The sequence below is a fragment of the Palaemon carinicauda genome, chromosome 1 (genome assembly GCF_036898095.1).
Source record: "Palaemon carinicauda isolate YSFRI2023 chromosome 1, ASM3689809v2, whole genome shotgun sequence".
In the NCBI taxonomy this organism is placed as follows: domain Eukaryota; kingdom Metazoa; phylum Arthropoda; class Malacostraca; order Decapoda; family Palaemonidae; genus Palaemon; species Palaemon carinicauda.
Window position 1 is genome coordinate 38,340,244 of NC_090725.1, and position 15,959 is coordinate 38,356,202.

Here is a 15,959-nt window from a genome sequence, read left to right on the forward strand (position 1 = left end):
ATATATAATCTCCTATGCCCACTATTGACGGAAAGGGCCTCGGTTAGATTTCGCCAATCGTCTCTATCTTGAGCTTTTAATTGAATACTTCTCCACTCACCATCTCCTACTTTGCGCTTCATGTCCTCAGCCATGTAATCCTGGGTCTTCCAACTCTTCTAGTGGCTTGTGGAGCCCCACTGAACGTTTGGTGAACTAATCTCCCTTGGTGAGTGCGAAGCGCACGCCCAAACCATCCCCACATCCCTCATCATGATCTCATCAACATATGGCACTTGAGTAATCTCTCTTATAGTTTTATTTCTAATCCTGTCCTGTCATTCAACTCCCAATATCCTTCCGAGGGCTTTGTTCTTAAATCTACTAAATCTATTGGAGATTGTTTCATTGTCATACTCTGACTCATATTTATAGAGTAATACCGATCTAACTAAACTGATATATACTCTGATTTTTATATGTAGCCTAATTTCAGGCGATCTGATTTCCAAATTTTACTTAACCTTGCAATTGTCTGGTGTGGTTTATTTTTTCAATCTTTCACTAAACTCTAATTCTAAAGACCTTGTATTAGAGACCATAGTTCCAAAATACTTAAATGATTTTACCTCATTAATCCTTTCTCCTTCCAATGATATTTCATCATCTATTGCATACTCCGTTCTCATCATTTGTGTTTCTTCTATTTATATTGATCCTAACCTCGCGTGATATTTCCTGCATTCTGGTAAGCAAGCATTGCAAATCCTGTGGTGTTCTGCTAACAAGGAAATTTCATGCTCTCGTTCCACATAAATAGGCTCCTGTGCACATGATTCTATCTCGTATTCTCCCTATACCATAATTACCTTTGTTGCTAATATTATTATCAATCAATATTATCATAATTATAATGAGATTTACTAATCAGAATCAGCGTGTGTGTGTGTGTGTGTGTGTTGTGAGATAGAGAAATTTATGCTTGGAATTCTATGAGCTAATCTTACCACACTAAGTAGCCTACAAGTAGTGGGATGGCTTAGATTTCTTAAAGCTACTGTTATCAATATATATATATATATATATATATATATATATATATATATATATATATATATATATATAATATATGTATATATAGTGTATATATATAGTATATATATAGCGTATATATATATATATAAATATATATATATATATATATATATATATATATATATATATGTGTGTGTGTGTGTGTGTGTGTGTGTGTATAATACATATATATATATATATATATATATATATATATATATATATATACAGTATATAAGTGTATCGAATAATATTACTGAGAGTATCACGTTCGAATCCTACAGCCTTTATTTACAAAGTTTCCCTTTTTTATTTTTTTTATTAGAGTTGGCCGTTATTGCAATTGCTATATAATCTTCTACTATAGGCCTACTTGTGCTTCTGTACTTCGTTTTACCGTCAAACTTATTTATCTTAGTGTAATCATATGGTTTCTTTCAGTTTGTCCCCTGTTGTTGATATACTTCTAGATCACAGAGCCTGACCTATGGTCCAAATTCCTCGTGTCCCTTGACCCTAAAAGGAATTTCTTTATAGATAGCTTACCAATGGCACACTGATTTTTTGGAACATGGGTGTGTTTACACATGATTTGAAAGGAGTTTGATACCCGGTAAAGGAAAATCGTGGATTTGATGGATTTATCCTTTTATAAAGTCCGTATAGATTGAGTATTTTCAATCGCTATATGTAACCAAGAAATTTCAGTCAATATATTGTTTCGATTTCAGTTTATTTCCAAAAAAAAATATATATATTATGATAGCATTTTGTTTCTCTTTAATTATTAGGCCAAATCTTCATAATTTTTATGACGACTGGGTTGTCTATCCAATCTTTTGTATCATGAAAAGTTGAAATTGGTAAAGTCCCAAGATTAGAGGAAAACTTTGTTTTAAGAAAAAAAAAATAGTTGGATGTTCTTAAGAAATTGTTTCTACAAAAGTTTTCCACAAAGGTTGACGTAAGTGTAGCTTATACATTCAGGTATAGTTTTACAACAATATAACCATTCTCTCAGGGGACAAGAAAAATAGTTAAGAACAGCCCCTCCCCTACCCCTTCACGTTCGTAAAGCATATACCAAAGTCTTTTAAAAACAGAAGGAAATAAGATGTTAAATGCTATTTTTCTATATTTTTAACTTTTCTTATATTAAACAAGCTTACCAATAAAAGGGAAGACAGCTTTTAACGAGTAAATAAAACATTGTACCATGAAAATTTGGAATCATTACTGGAACATTTCGGGAATCGAGTGATTTTGCTGCTCATTCCAAGTTTGGGCTTTCTAGTGTCAACACGTAGGAGCCTCTTTAAGGAAAGGTAGGGGAACATATCTGGTGAAAACTACATGCAGAATAAGTTTCTGTTTCGTTATTTTTACTATACAGCTAAGTGTAGTTATGGTACTGGATTTCATTTGTGTAAAATGAGGTATAACTGTTAAGAAATAATATAACAGCATTGGTGAGTTATTAAAGAAACGTAGGGATAACGAAAAAAATGTTCTAGAAATACGGCTCCTAACTCTTTGTTTTGGAGCTTATCTTTTGTAAGCATTTTGATATTCTGTGATTTATATCTGCCATTCACCAATAATAAGGGTCTCGGCAATTTTGAATGGAATTTTCCCGTTCCTTTACTTCGAAGGTCACAAATGAATCACTTACTCAAGTTCGTTAAAAGTTAGATTCGCAAAAGGTTCGAAGTGGCACTTAGTATTCGCTAACAGTTTCCGAATAGCAAACTAATATTCAGAGGTCCCCAAGGGCCACTTCTTAGTTTGCAGAATGTTTCGAAGTGGGACATCTTAGATGTCAAGATGCTAGAAAACTTTATATCAGTCAATGCATCTAAAAGGCACTCCATAATTTGCAAAGGGTTTCCAAGTGGTACCTTAAATTTTGCTCAGGTCTCAATCTGGTGTTCACCATTTCCAAGGCTTTGCAGAATCGCTGTCATCAGCATCATTGTTAATTTTTGATGGTCCTCATTTCGGGTTGCTTTGGATCATCCTCTGGGCCTCGGTTATTTTCTTGTTAAGTAATAACTTCAGTGATTAATATGTAGATGTATCTTAATAGATGGCCCGTTTGGTGTTTCATCAGAAAAACTTAACATTAAGGCTGGTGGTGACTTCCTTGCAGCTTCTGGGGTAGATATTATGGTGTACTATAATCGGGAATGTTATAGGTCCAGTCATTTGATCAATTGATTGATTTCGCGTTTTTTTGTCATCCTGACATCTAAGGTAATTGACGCCGCAGTCATTTAATTAATTAGCTATTCATGCTCAAGTATTTTCAAGCTAAACATATTTACTTATCAGGAAGCCAATATTTCATAAGTGAAAGCATTTTTTTTTTATTTCCACTTCTTAAAGGAAATGTGATTAATATCTTAATTCATGACGTTGGTGAGTTAGAGGTTAATCAGGTGAATTATGAATTTGAGTTTACAAATAAGAAGGCTTGATATTATTATTCATCGGGGTTATGATAACTAAAATTAATTGCAGATTGTTTTGCTGTTCTAAAGACTTACTTTAATCAGAAACAATATTCTCATCGTTGATTATTTAACAACTTGAATTGATTGTGTATTGTGACTTCAGCGAACAGTATTTACAGTTGTGTTGAAAATAAGAGAGAGGGTAATATGGCTCAGTATGGGACCAGATAAAATGCAGTAAATGGTTAGTTAAAATGTAAAATATCAGGCGAATGATATGCGAGGAGGATTGTTCTAAATTTATCCATTTTCCTTTTAGTTTCTGAATGTATATAATTGGTTTTGTTGAGAAAAACTCTTGGTATTTTATCATATCAGTTGACGCTTAACTTATCATAAAGTACATCAAAAGCACAGGTCCATGTATTGACCAGAATAAGAAAAATTTACCTTAAAACTCCCAATTAAGTATCAGTAGTTACAGTAGCCTACCGATTGCTCATTAGAGGGTCAACCACTTGACCCAATAAAGTACTTTAGCGCCTTTGATCATCTTATATACAAAACGCCAACAACTTCAAACTACTATACTGTTCACATTTTTTTTTCGTAAAAAAGTTATTAATTTATTACCATTGCTAACTCCAAACGATGCACGGCAAAACGGACGGCATTCGACTATTTGTTATAGAAAATTCTGTGTAGGCGTAGAATGTAAGTATCATGCTATTGCAAGGTTTACTATTTGTATGATGATGAAGATTTAGTAGCATAGTGAACTGAGAGTGGAACTGAAACGCGAATCATCATTTGACTTTAATAATCACCTCCACTAACGAAGTTAGGAGGTGGTTATGTTTTATGTGTTTTTGTTTTTGAACAGCTTGCTGACCACAATTTTAATCGTAGGGTAATGAAACTTGCAGAGATTAAATGTTATGTAAAACGCTGGAAATGATTAAATTTTGGAAGGTAAATGGTCAAGGTCGGGCAAAAGGTCGAGAAATAAGCTGCCGCTGCGGAGGTCTGCGCACTACTTAGTGCCTCTCTATTTCTGGTTCGAGGTCAGGTTTGTGGTTGGAACTGTAACGAACAACTTAGTATTTCATATTAAGTGATTTGTTATTCTTTCTAAATCTCATTTTAGTTCAGTAACACATCTTATGCTCCAAATAAGGTACTTCAGTTAACAACCTCGACCATCAAAGAGGTGAAATTCAAAAAGAAAAACAAAAAAGTAAAAAATTATCATATGTTTACTCAATTTTTCTAACGTTTGTCAATTTAAAGAGTCATGTCTCTTTTAGGGTCGATTTTCCATTCTTATTGTGTGGGACGTGAAATGAATATTTGTTTAAGAAAGCATAAGAAAACATTATGAAACAAAAATAAAAGTAGACCCACTTTAGTTGGAGGCAGCTATAAAAGTAAGGAAATAAAAAGTGAAGATTCAGTTTTATTATAAAAAAGTTGAGACCAGATTAAAAAAAGCAGAACAAGTAAGATTATATTGTAATCTGAGTAAACCAATATAAAAATTGGCTTTTAGACGTTGTCTTCAATGCAACCCCCCCCCCCTTTTTTTTATTTGATTACAATGTACGTTATCTTCACGAAAAAATAATGCTCATACAGCTCAGGTTTCTTCCATAGTAATAAGTATGAATGAATAAGAAATTTGCATATCAATATGTAAGTATCTATCTCACCATTCTGGTGGTTCATAGGAAGTATTTCATGATGAAAAAGGGCAACCTTTGAAGTGTAAAATCTTGACTGAACAAGAGACAACAGCCCATTTTGAAAAATTGTTTAGTGTGCTATTCATGCAATACTACAGTAGACTACTTCGGATAAGTTGAACAAATGTTCCTTTCAAAACTCAAGTCTATTATCTTAGTACAATATGCGGGAATATTGATGTGATTACATCGAATATCCAGGAATTATTTGGAGCATTAATTATATGACCAAAATGTGAATATTTCGACTTTTTGCATAAAACTGAATCTCCATCTTTCTCTTGTATTCATAAAGGCCTCCTACTGAGGTGGGTCTACTTTTTTGTTCTAGTTATTTACACACTAATGATGTCTTGTTAAACAACAATTTATTCTACATTGTTCACCGCAAAATTGGAAGATTAACCCTTGAAAACACATGCTTTTTACAATGACAAACATTAGAAAAAATTGATATACATAGGCTCCTTTGTTTTGAATTTTGACTTTGCCACTTTGATGGTCGGGATGGCTTATTGAAGTACCTTATTCAGATTATGAGATTATGTTACTAAAGTAAAACGAGATGTAGAATAAATAACAAATCAAGGATTATAGAATACTAACTTGTAGCATACTGTTGCAACCACAAACCTGAGGTACAGTCAGCATTATTCAAATATTATGCTGATTGGCGTACCAGTACCTCTCATTTTACTATGCTACTAGATATTTACCATCACACAATTAATTAGCTTTGCAATGGCATGATACATTTTGCGCCAAAACACAATTTACTATAAGCGTCTAGTCCAGTTCGTTTCTCCGTGTATCGTTTGGAGTTGAAAGTGGCAAACAATTAATAACTTAAGAGACAAAAATGTGAAAAGTATTGCCATATGAAGTACCTTGTTATCGTTTTGAAAAGTATTGGCGTCTTATTGCGATTTTTTCTGGTATATAAGATGATCAATGCCTCTGAAGTACTTTATTGAATCAAGTGTCGACCCATCTAACGAGCAATTGGTGTGCTACTGTAACCTAATCATTCTATTGATGTTTCAAAAGTATTTTTAAAGTAATTTTTCTCAATCTGGTCAATACATGACTTTTGAGGTATTTCCTGATAAGTTAAGCGCCAACCGATCTGATAAAATACTCATTGCTTTTCTCAACAAGACGAAGACTTTACTTGTAAACTAAAGGAGTTAATACCTTTTACTATATTTTTATCTGGTCCCGTACTTTGCCACAAGACCCTCGCTATTATTCCCAACATAATTGTAAATAAGAGTTATAATACGCAATCAGTTCGAGATATTAAAGAATTAACGATGTAATTGCTTCTGATTAAGTCTTTGTAGCAGCAAAACAATCGGTAATCTATTGTAGTTATCATAACCATGATGAATATGAATATCAAGTTTAATCATTGAAAAAACTATTCACAATTCATATGATTGACATGCACCCCTTTCAACGTAACAAATAACCAAGGCCAATATAAAACATTGAAATCATAATTCAATATATTCGTAATTTTTTATGATTTGAAAAAAAAAAATCCATTATGATATATGGACTTCTTGATAAATAACTAAATATGCTTAATTTGAAAATATTTGTGCATAAATAGATAAGTAATCAAAAGACTAGACTCCCATAGCATTCTCAATTATGGTATACAAGAATATGTATTAAAGAAGCTGCAATGAAGTCACTAGCAATATTAATAAGTTTTATCTAATTAACCACTAAAAGACCCATCTATTAAGATACATATTTGGTGGGGAAGAATTAATAATTCACGAAAATTATAACTTCAAAGACAAACAACTGGGGTCCACAGCCAAAGGATGAGCTGAATAAGAATAGTAACTGGGAGTGTCATTGCAATTCACAAATGTCTTGTTCGCCCTTTTGTCCGGTGCTAGGATATTTCGCTACTTGACACTTCTCATCTAGACAGTTCGTTACTAGAAATATTTCCTACTAGGACAATACAGTAAACTACCAAAAGCAAAAATATGTTTTATTATAGTTGGAATATTTATTTTTCCTGTGACAACTTACATGGTAACAATAATGACAATTCTATTTTTTATTGAGCCCTTAACTACTTCAATTTGATATCTATTTTATAAACCTATTACACAAGTAAAGGAAAAATAAGACAATCGTTCATTTAAAATTCACCATTTACTTGTTACTATCACTTACAATGTATGTACAGGTATTATAAACCTAAGATATAATAAAGTGTTTACAAGTTTTTATCACTCACAATGTATGCATTATAAAATAATCAAAATAACAAAATAAGAATGTTAAAAGAAACTTTGCTTTAATTTCTGTATAAGTTGATGCTTCAAGTTATGGGAAATAGCTTGAAAGAAATTCATTTTTGATTCAGGGCCGTAGCGATTATTTATTTTCAGAAAGTTCTGCTCAAAGTCATTGTCATTTTTCTTGGAAGTTCGCTTACCACAGCATATTTGTATTAGTTTCGTTCTCGATAGTTCTTCCTCGTTTTTTAAGGCATCAACAAGTTTCCTTAAGTTAGGGCGTGAGCTTGTAACAGTCATTTAAAGGGAGGTATGACACCCCTCTATGTTATTAATAGTCCCTGGTATTTCATTGATTGTCCTTTCGTTCAAATTCCACAAATCTATTGGAAACAGGGGATCTAGTCTTCTCCTCCTTGATCCCCAGCTTCTTTCCCCTCCTATATAATTTGTAGCGATGTAAGAAACAATCTCTTCTCTCAGGCACACTTCATCGCAGAATAGCCCTAGTGCCAGGCCACATGGCCCAGATTCATATTTCTAATATCAAGGTCTATAGACCTTGTCTAAAATAATCCATCTCTTATGGTCAGCCTTTTTACTTGGATCCGTGCTGGCAGAAGTCCCTTTTAATCTCTACCAGCTAACTAACAAACATAATATGTAAAAGCTCAATGTTGGTTGAATGGAGTCAAATATCCAGGTGTTATTAATCTGTTACCTTTTAATTGTGATTATGCAATTGTGTATCTATTCTCGATATTTCACTTCTTATACGAAGTTTCCTGGTTTGAAATACAACTATGGCATAGGTTTTTAGAAATTATCTTACAAATTTTATCTCTATGTATATCATCAACTATAAATAGTACTTCTAGTAACACTTCACGCTTTACAATGTTGGCATTACTAAAGGGTCTTAAGTGTTCCTTGGGACCTTGGCTCCTCCTCCTGTTTAACCTTGTTACATTTTCCCTTCCACCCAAAACTTTCTTCCATCTTCCTATTCAACCTCTTATACCTATTATTTCATAGTGCAAATGCTTGGCGAGGTTTTCCCTATTATACCTTGTTGCTGAATGGCCTTCCCAGCCCCAAAACTGAACCATATTGCCAAAATTACACGAATCAAATTATATTAAAGATGGTTTCCCATCTTGCTGTTAAACGTCTTTGAACCTTTGCTTTACAGTGCACGGCTTACATTTCGTTGCACTTTACTGCGGAATAGCCTCATCAGCCTCTACATCAGGTCACTTAAAGTCTTAAATCGAATCCCTAGATGATACCTCCTAAGGTTGGCATTTAACAGTTGGCTCCCCTTTGAAGACGAGATCGACCTAACGTAATTTGAATAACATATTTTACTGCAGGTGACTAAAAGTTCTTTGCTAACCCTTTAGTGGGCAAGTAGCTTGCATGGGCTTTTTCTCATTAAATCTACAAATCAGTATAACTAATATGTGTATCTAGAAAATGATAGTAAAGGTCATTATTTGACCTTTTTGTGAAGAAAAGAAAGATTGTCTGTAATTAGATTATCTGGAAGTGGATGGAGATAATCTCTATCTATAGTTAATATGTCACCCAGATTTAGAGATCTTTGCTGGAGATAAGAACCAAAATTGAGGGAAGAAAGAAATTCTCGGAATTTGGTAACGATTCTCTTATCTGTGGAAAACTTTTTTTTTCTTGGGGGGGGGGGCAATCTATGCAATCAAGGACAAATGGAAGTGAGCTAGAAAGTTTCAAGTTATTCAAGTAATGGTAAAGTCTCCAGATGTAGGTAATCAGGGTGGTGTTTGACAGAACATCTAAGCTTTACAGTACTCAGATTTCGGCATGAAGGGTGAATTGAGATTGGGGCTCAATATTCAGATTCTGCTTGCTAGGCCAGTTTCTGCAACAGGCCCTTTTGAAAATGTGGGATAGTGGTATTTCATCGGGAAGAGTAACTAACTGGCATAATTAAACCTTGAAGATGCAGTCTCCCATAATTCAATATTTCTTTATATAAATAGAGGAGAAATTTTAGTTTTGAGCCTGCTTATGGATTTAAATATTTCCCTCCATATTCTGTCAGCAATGACAGCAATAACATCAGTGTGTCATAAAAAGCTAAATACAATTAGATGATTGTCTATGATGTCACTAATTACAATGGAGTTATAAGATTATTTGAGCATTTTCTTTCAGTCTGATTAGATCCCTGTACCGGTTATATATAACTGGGAATAAATGTTGAGATAATAGTGGGCTAAGTTAAACCAACAAACAATATTATCAAGTGACCTTTCCTCAAGTCCTGACAAAGTTGGTTCTGTTTAATTACTCTGGCTAAGCAGTAGAATTCCTTGGTTAGTGTTCTCCCCACCTGTGAGAGCTTACACATATAAAGCCACTTCAGGAAGGTCTCTCAGGGTCCAGCTGTCAAAATTTTTTTTCTAGGTTACTCATGCAATGTCTTACTCTGTGGTAGAACCTTGTTCACCTCTCAATGGGAGTACCCTCCAACACTCACACACTAGAATGGCTCCCTATCTGCCGATTTCAATTTGTCGTATGTTAGCCATATTATCATGTGTTTGTACTCGCTGTAAATATTAGTCTTGGCAGGTCAGGTTTTACCTGCTGCTGGAGACATACTGGAATCATTATCATCCATCTCCTTTCCACTTATCCTTCATTAAAACCTAATAGATGTGATCTGCTAAAGGAATGAATATCTGTGTCTTACAGAAGAAGTCAGTAAATCTCACAGTTCTGTGATGCTACCAATAAAATTTCATTATTTTACTCTCTTTTTCCACTTCATAAACTTACCCATAAAATCACCCTAGCCTAGACCTTTTGACTTATTTGTTCCCAAAGAAGTTTCCCGTATACATCAAACAGGCAAAAGCGAAATATGCCTTGTTAATTTGACTTTGGGTTCAATTTGAATAATGGATTTGCATGACATTAGTAGTTTTATGTTTCGTATAGTGAAATTGATTTATATGGTCCCTTTTGAAAAATATATAATGATCCTGTCAAGTTGGAGTATATTTCAACATATTCAGTAAAAATTATTTCTAGTATTATGATTTTTTTTCTATTCACAGATGTATTTATCTTCAGCTGTTGCAAGAGTTGTAAGACAGTCGAAGAACAGCAATAGTCATCGGAGTCATATCTAGCACCGTAGACCCTTTTGACGCTTCAAAAACATATATGACACAGCACAAACATTTTTGACAGAGAAGGTACCAGTGGAGAAGTCACAGCAATTTGTAGCAGCTAACACGAATAGTCAAGGTTTCATAGCCTTAAGATTGGCGTGATAGTAAACGGAGTTGATGAAAATGGAGATCCATTCAACATTTTGCCTAAATGTTAGTATACATTTCCAGCATTTGCCTGTTGCTCTATTAGTCAACTTTATATATGATAATCTACCTTTAGTTTTACTTTCTTTTTGAGGTAAGAGAGGGGTGTATTTCTTTAGAATTTCTAAGGATCCCTCGGAAGGTGCATGTGGAAGGAGGTTATTGGATATATTTTTTTTTTATCTTACTATCATTACTTCTGATAGGGTTATTGCAAAGGTGTCTATTTACATGAAGCAAGAAATACAAATAAAATAAATCATATGACTAGTTTAGGAGAAATTATTTTCTAGAAATATTTAAAGAAATAAACTTTGGCATTAATATTATTACATTATTATCAACAATACTATTTACAATCTATTAACATACATAAAATAATCGTAACACCAATTATCTCCAGTTATTCCAGAACTTATTTTTGATCATGTACGTTCCTACGTGTATACAAACCTTTTGTCCTTTAAATATACTTGAAACTCACAGAGTTAAGTTTAAAATATACGCTGATGATACACAATTCTATTTCCCAATAGAATCAGTTGATGAAGCTAAAAGAAAGATACATGAAATAATGAATGGCATTAAGTCTCGGATGTTAACAAAAAAGCTTAAGCTCAATGAAGATAAAAGGGAATGTATTATTTTTGGAAATGAAAAAAAGATATAAAAAGAATCGAATGCTTCCAAAGAACTGAAATAGGTCAATCGCTCATTGACCTAAAGAAATCTGTCAGAAATTTTGGAGTAATCATGGATGATAGACTGACAATGAATGAACATATAAATAATATGGTAAGAAATTGTAACTATCATATTAGAAACATAGCATTTATTAGTAAATACTTAAATGAAAAATCTATGGCCATACTCATTAATCACCACATATTTTCAAGAATTGATTACTGCAACTCACTGTTCTATGGCTTACCAAATTATCAGCTGAAGAAAATTCAGTGTACAAAACAGAGCCGCTAGATTAATAAAAGGACTACACAATAGGGATAGAGTTACCCCTGCACTAATTAAATTACACTGGCTGCCGGCAAAGGCGAGAATTGAATACAAGCTACTTTTACTAACGTTTTAAGATACTGAGCCAAAATGAACCAAAATATCTAAAAGAATGCCTGAACAAACTAGAACTAGAAACAAATGTTAACATAAGACACATGTGACAAACATAGTCTATCTGAACCAAGAACAAATAGTAAATTTGGTGAAAGGGCTTTTAGCTACTGTGCGCCAAGACATTATAATAAACTGTCAACTGAAATGAAGGACCTACAGGGTGCAATTAAATTTAAGAAGAAACTAAAGACATTACTTTTCACAAGATCATACGATTTGGAAGATGCTACAACCAAAGAATTGTATAAGTTATAGCGAAAATGTTTCGTTAGATGATTGATGTGGACCCGCCCGAGTAGTTCACTCGACTTCAGTAGAGGGTTGGATTTAAACCCAAAACAAGTAAACAAGTAAAGTAGGGAACATGTCTTCAGCAGAGCTGGGGCGGCTGTACTTAACAACAGGTAGTGTGCGTGGTTTAAAATCCGTGCCCCTCCACCTGCCGAAAGCACGTCACTTTTGCTTTCATGCGCAACGAGTATGAACGTACTATTTTACCCTTACCATACTTTTTCCTCTCCTTTTTTTCTTACAGGAAATGAATGCTAGTTGTTGAATGAGACTACGAATATGAAGCAAGAAATTCGTATTTGGTGGGGTATGGGCGGACATAGCAACCGGTTTATGATTAAACCAGATACAGAGCACACACACACACACACTCTCTCTCTCTCTCTCTCTCTCTCTCTCTCTCTCTCTCTCTCTCTCTTGTGTGTGTGTGTGTGTGCTTCTTGAGGGTGGCATGATAGTTCATAATCATCGCCGGTTACTGAGTGCAGGCCATGACCACCTGTGTAGTGGAAGGTGTGTACCTTGGAAGTAAGGATGAGAGGTAAACCATCTCTTTGCATTGCCCAAGTGTAATGGTGAAATGTTATTCCTATAGTATTTCTTAGTATTCCCAACCCATTGATCATCATACATAAGGTATATTATTTTGGATTGCTATCTTCTTCAGGGGAAAGGATCCCTGAAATTACCAAGTAAAAATCTTCATGAACAGGCCAGGCCCTATCAATAGAACTACTCATTCATAGACAAATAGGCAAATGATAGACAAATAGGAGATTAATGGAGTAATTTCCTTTGCAAGTGTACAGGACAATGTAGATTGACACTTCTAGGGAAGTAAAAGAACCAACCAGTTAATTTCTATAGGGACTTTCGATCAACCAATCAGTGAATCTTCCTATCCAAAAGGACAAAATGTTTGTATACGCATAGGAACAAATCAAGAAATCTGTATTTTTTCCTCGCTATGTAAAGGGAAATTTTCCATCAACCACCCTTCCAATCTGTCCCAACTCAGCAGAAGACGTTTTTCCTATTTTAAAGGACTTAGGTTTGTATAGCTTTGAAAAATATAAACTACTTTTGAAATTTGTTATTTTTCATGTTTTTGAATTCTTGAGATTACCAATTTTGAGTTTTTTTTTTTTTTTTTTGAACAAGTATATTTTACTTTTCTCTAGAAAAGGCAATGGGTTGACAATTATTCTAACTTATGTGTATCTTAAAGAAACTCAAAATCAACTCCCCAATCTCTCTCTCTCTCTCTCTCTCTCTCTCTCTCTCTCTCTCTCTCTCTCTCTCTCTCTCTCTCTCTCTCTCTCATTGCCTGGTTTACCTTATTAACTTTATTATTCTCTTCCAGGCCCGTGGTTGAGTGGTGTCATGTGCAGAGGGAACGGAAAGGAACAATGGGAATCGAGGATGCTAAAAGAGATAAATTAGTAAAAGAGAATAAAAAAGAAAAACGGTAAGAATGTGAAATTTAAACGGTAAACAATTAAGATATATCAAAAGTAAAAGAATGCAGAAAATAAAATCATAATGAATATTGGATGTAGTGAAGGTAACCTAGTCTGCTAATTTTTAATATATTTGAGTCTGTATATGATTTTAATGTGAAGTTTTTTATTATCGAATTTTAGGAACCTTCAACAAATAGACAAGTTATAGTCATTCCTTGCTGCAGACTAACTGAAGCTACACCCACCAGGGGAGCATCCAATCCTATATGAAATGCTCAAGAACATCTCTGTTGGTGCCAAAACGTTTTGGGAGCAAAGTCTGTTAACTGTCATTCCCTATAGGAAAATACACAGAAATAAGTGTAGATTAACACTATTGAGAGCTTCAGTGAATTGAATGGACAAAAAGCAGCGAGTAAACAAATGGAAATATACAATTCTAAAGTCCGAAGTCTGATAAGCAGATAACTTGAAGTTAAAAGGGAACAAATCTTGCATTTTCTACTATTCTTGCAGAGGAAGATATTAAAAAGGCAGGATTACTGTCTATTGCCGTAATATTTCAATATTTTGTATAAAGAGGCAGAAGATATTGATATTTCAATGGAAGAAAGCTACAGGCTGTATTAGATTATATTGTGTATAAAAAACTAAGAAATATACCATACAGCTAAAGAAAAACAAAAGAACCCAAAGATTATGAAAGCAAATATACCAGAAGGGAGAAAGAAGAGAAATATCCAGTAATAAATCAAAGGTCAAAACTCTCGGCTAAGCAGTTTGGTGAGACTTAATGGTGATTTCAAAAATCTTCTACATTGAAATAGAATCAGCCTAAAGACTGATACATTATCTGTTCCACAATCATCAGGAAACAAGGCGAAGATTGAAATCGTGTAAAAGCTTCACAACAGTGGATGGACTAGATCCCATCCGGGCAGCTGCTCTTAGGCTCTGGAAGTAACGGGAAAGTTACTGATGGCTATCCAGTGAGGCATTGCCAAGTCCTAACAAAGGCCTGCCCAGCGGAACCCTCACCTGGAAGGACTGTGTAACCCCAAAAAGAGTAAGTGTAAAAGTGGGCAAAACTGAAGATAACCGTCACAAATGGTGATTAGACACTAACCATGAGTGCCCATGTAGGACAAAACCACAAACAATGGAACGCTTCCTACGAGGTGTCTACTGTATCCTCATTGCTCAGATCAAGATCACAAAGAGGCAAACGATAATGCCCTCTTGTGGGTTCGACATTGGAGCAATGAGATTTGATATGCTGATGAATTACTCTTGTAGGTCCTATAGTAAATATTGTTCCCCTCAGTGACAGGACCAGGTAAGCAGCCCTTAATGTACAGTAAATGATGATGACCTTCATATACCCAGTCAGTGTAGACCTTGAATGCATGTGAATGCCAAAGCATTCTATATAGGCATGGCAAATGTACTGGGAAGCTTGAATGCCATAAGAGTGGAAGGATCGCAGGTAAAAGTAACATAACTTAGAAGTTGTATACTTCTCCAAGGTCCAGATACAACGGAGCACAGATCACATCAAATATTCAAAGATTGAGTAGGAGTAATGAATGATATGGCTAAAGAAAAATTTATATATGATTGACATACTGTCTTTTTAATTTAAAATGAGGAACACGAATACCCTGATAGTTGAAGATATGAAAGAATATACATCTAACACTCGAGTACATAAATGAGCATGGGCAAAGTGATGGAGGTAAGATACAAAAAAAAAAAAAAATAAATAAATAAAAAAAAAATAAAAAAAAAATAGGAAATAGTGGCATTCATATATAAAGTAAAAATACTTTAAAATGAGACACTACATTACAAAAAATTTGTAACATTTAATATAGAGATACATTTGAATTGAAAAAAATATATAGAAAAACTCTTATTCAAGAAAACGGTAAACTGAAACAGCCACATGGACATTCAGGGCTGACAAGGTGGGCCAAGGGAATTATGGAAGGATCTTCAAAATTATACATGGATAATGATGCAGCAACAAATGCTTATTTTATAAACCTCATACGCGAAGTCCTCATAAAAACAGAGGTGAGTAATGGGACAGGTTTTTTGTTAAACTTCTGTCTAATTAAAGTCTCATAGCCTCAAGGTTTTACGATAGTGTGGATTTTATAATCAATCTAGAGTTCTACGATTCTTCATATGC

The 15,959-nt window shown here is 34.1% G+C and overlaps 1 long non-coding RNA gene across 1 annotated transcript; it reads left to right on the forward strand.

Annotated features, from left to right (window-relative positions):
* The first annotated feature begins 2,273 nt into the window (after positions 1–2,273).
* LOC137647544 (uncharacterized) lies at positions 2,274–15,152 on the forward strand. The gene is made up of 4 exons (XR_011045587.1): positions 2,274–2,378; positions 10,617–10,886; positions 13,666–13,770; positions 13,946–15,152. It is a non-coding gene; the product is annotated as an uncharacterized lncRNA (long non-coding RNA).
* Positions 15,153–15,959: the final 807 nt, after the last annotated feature.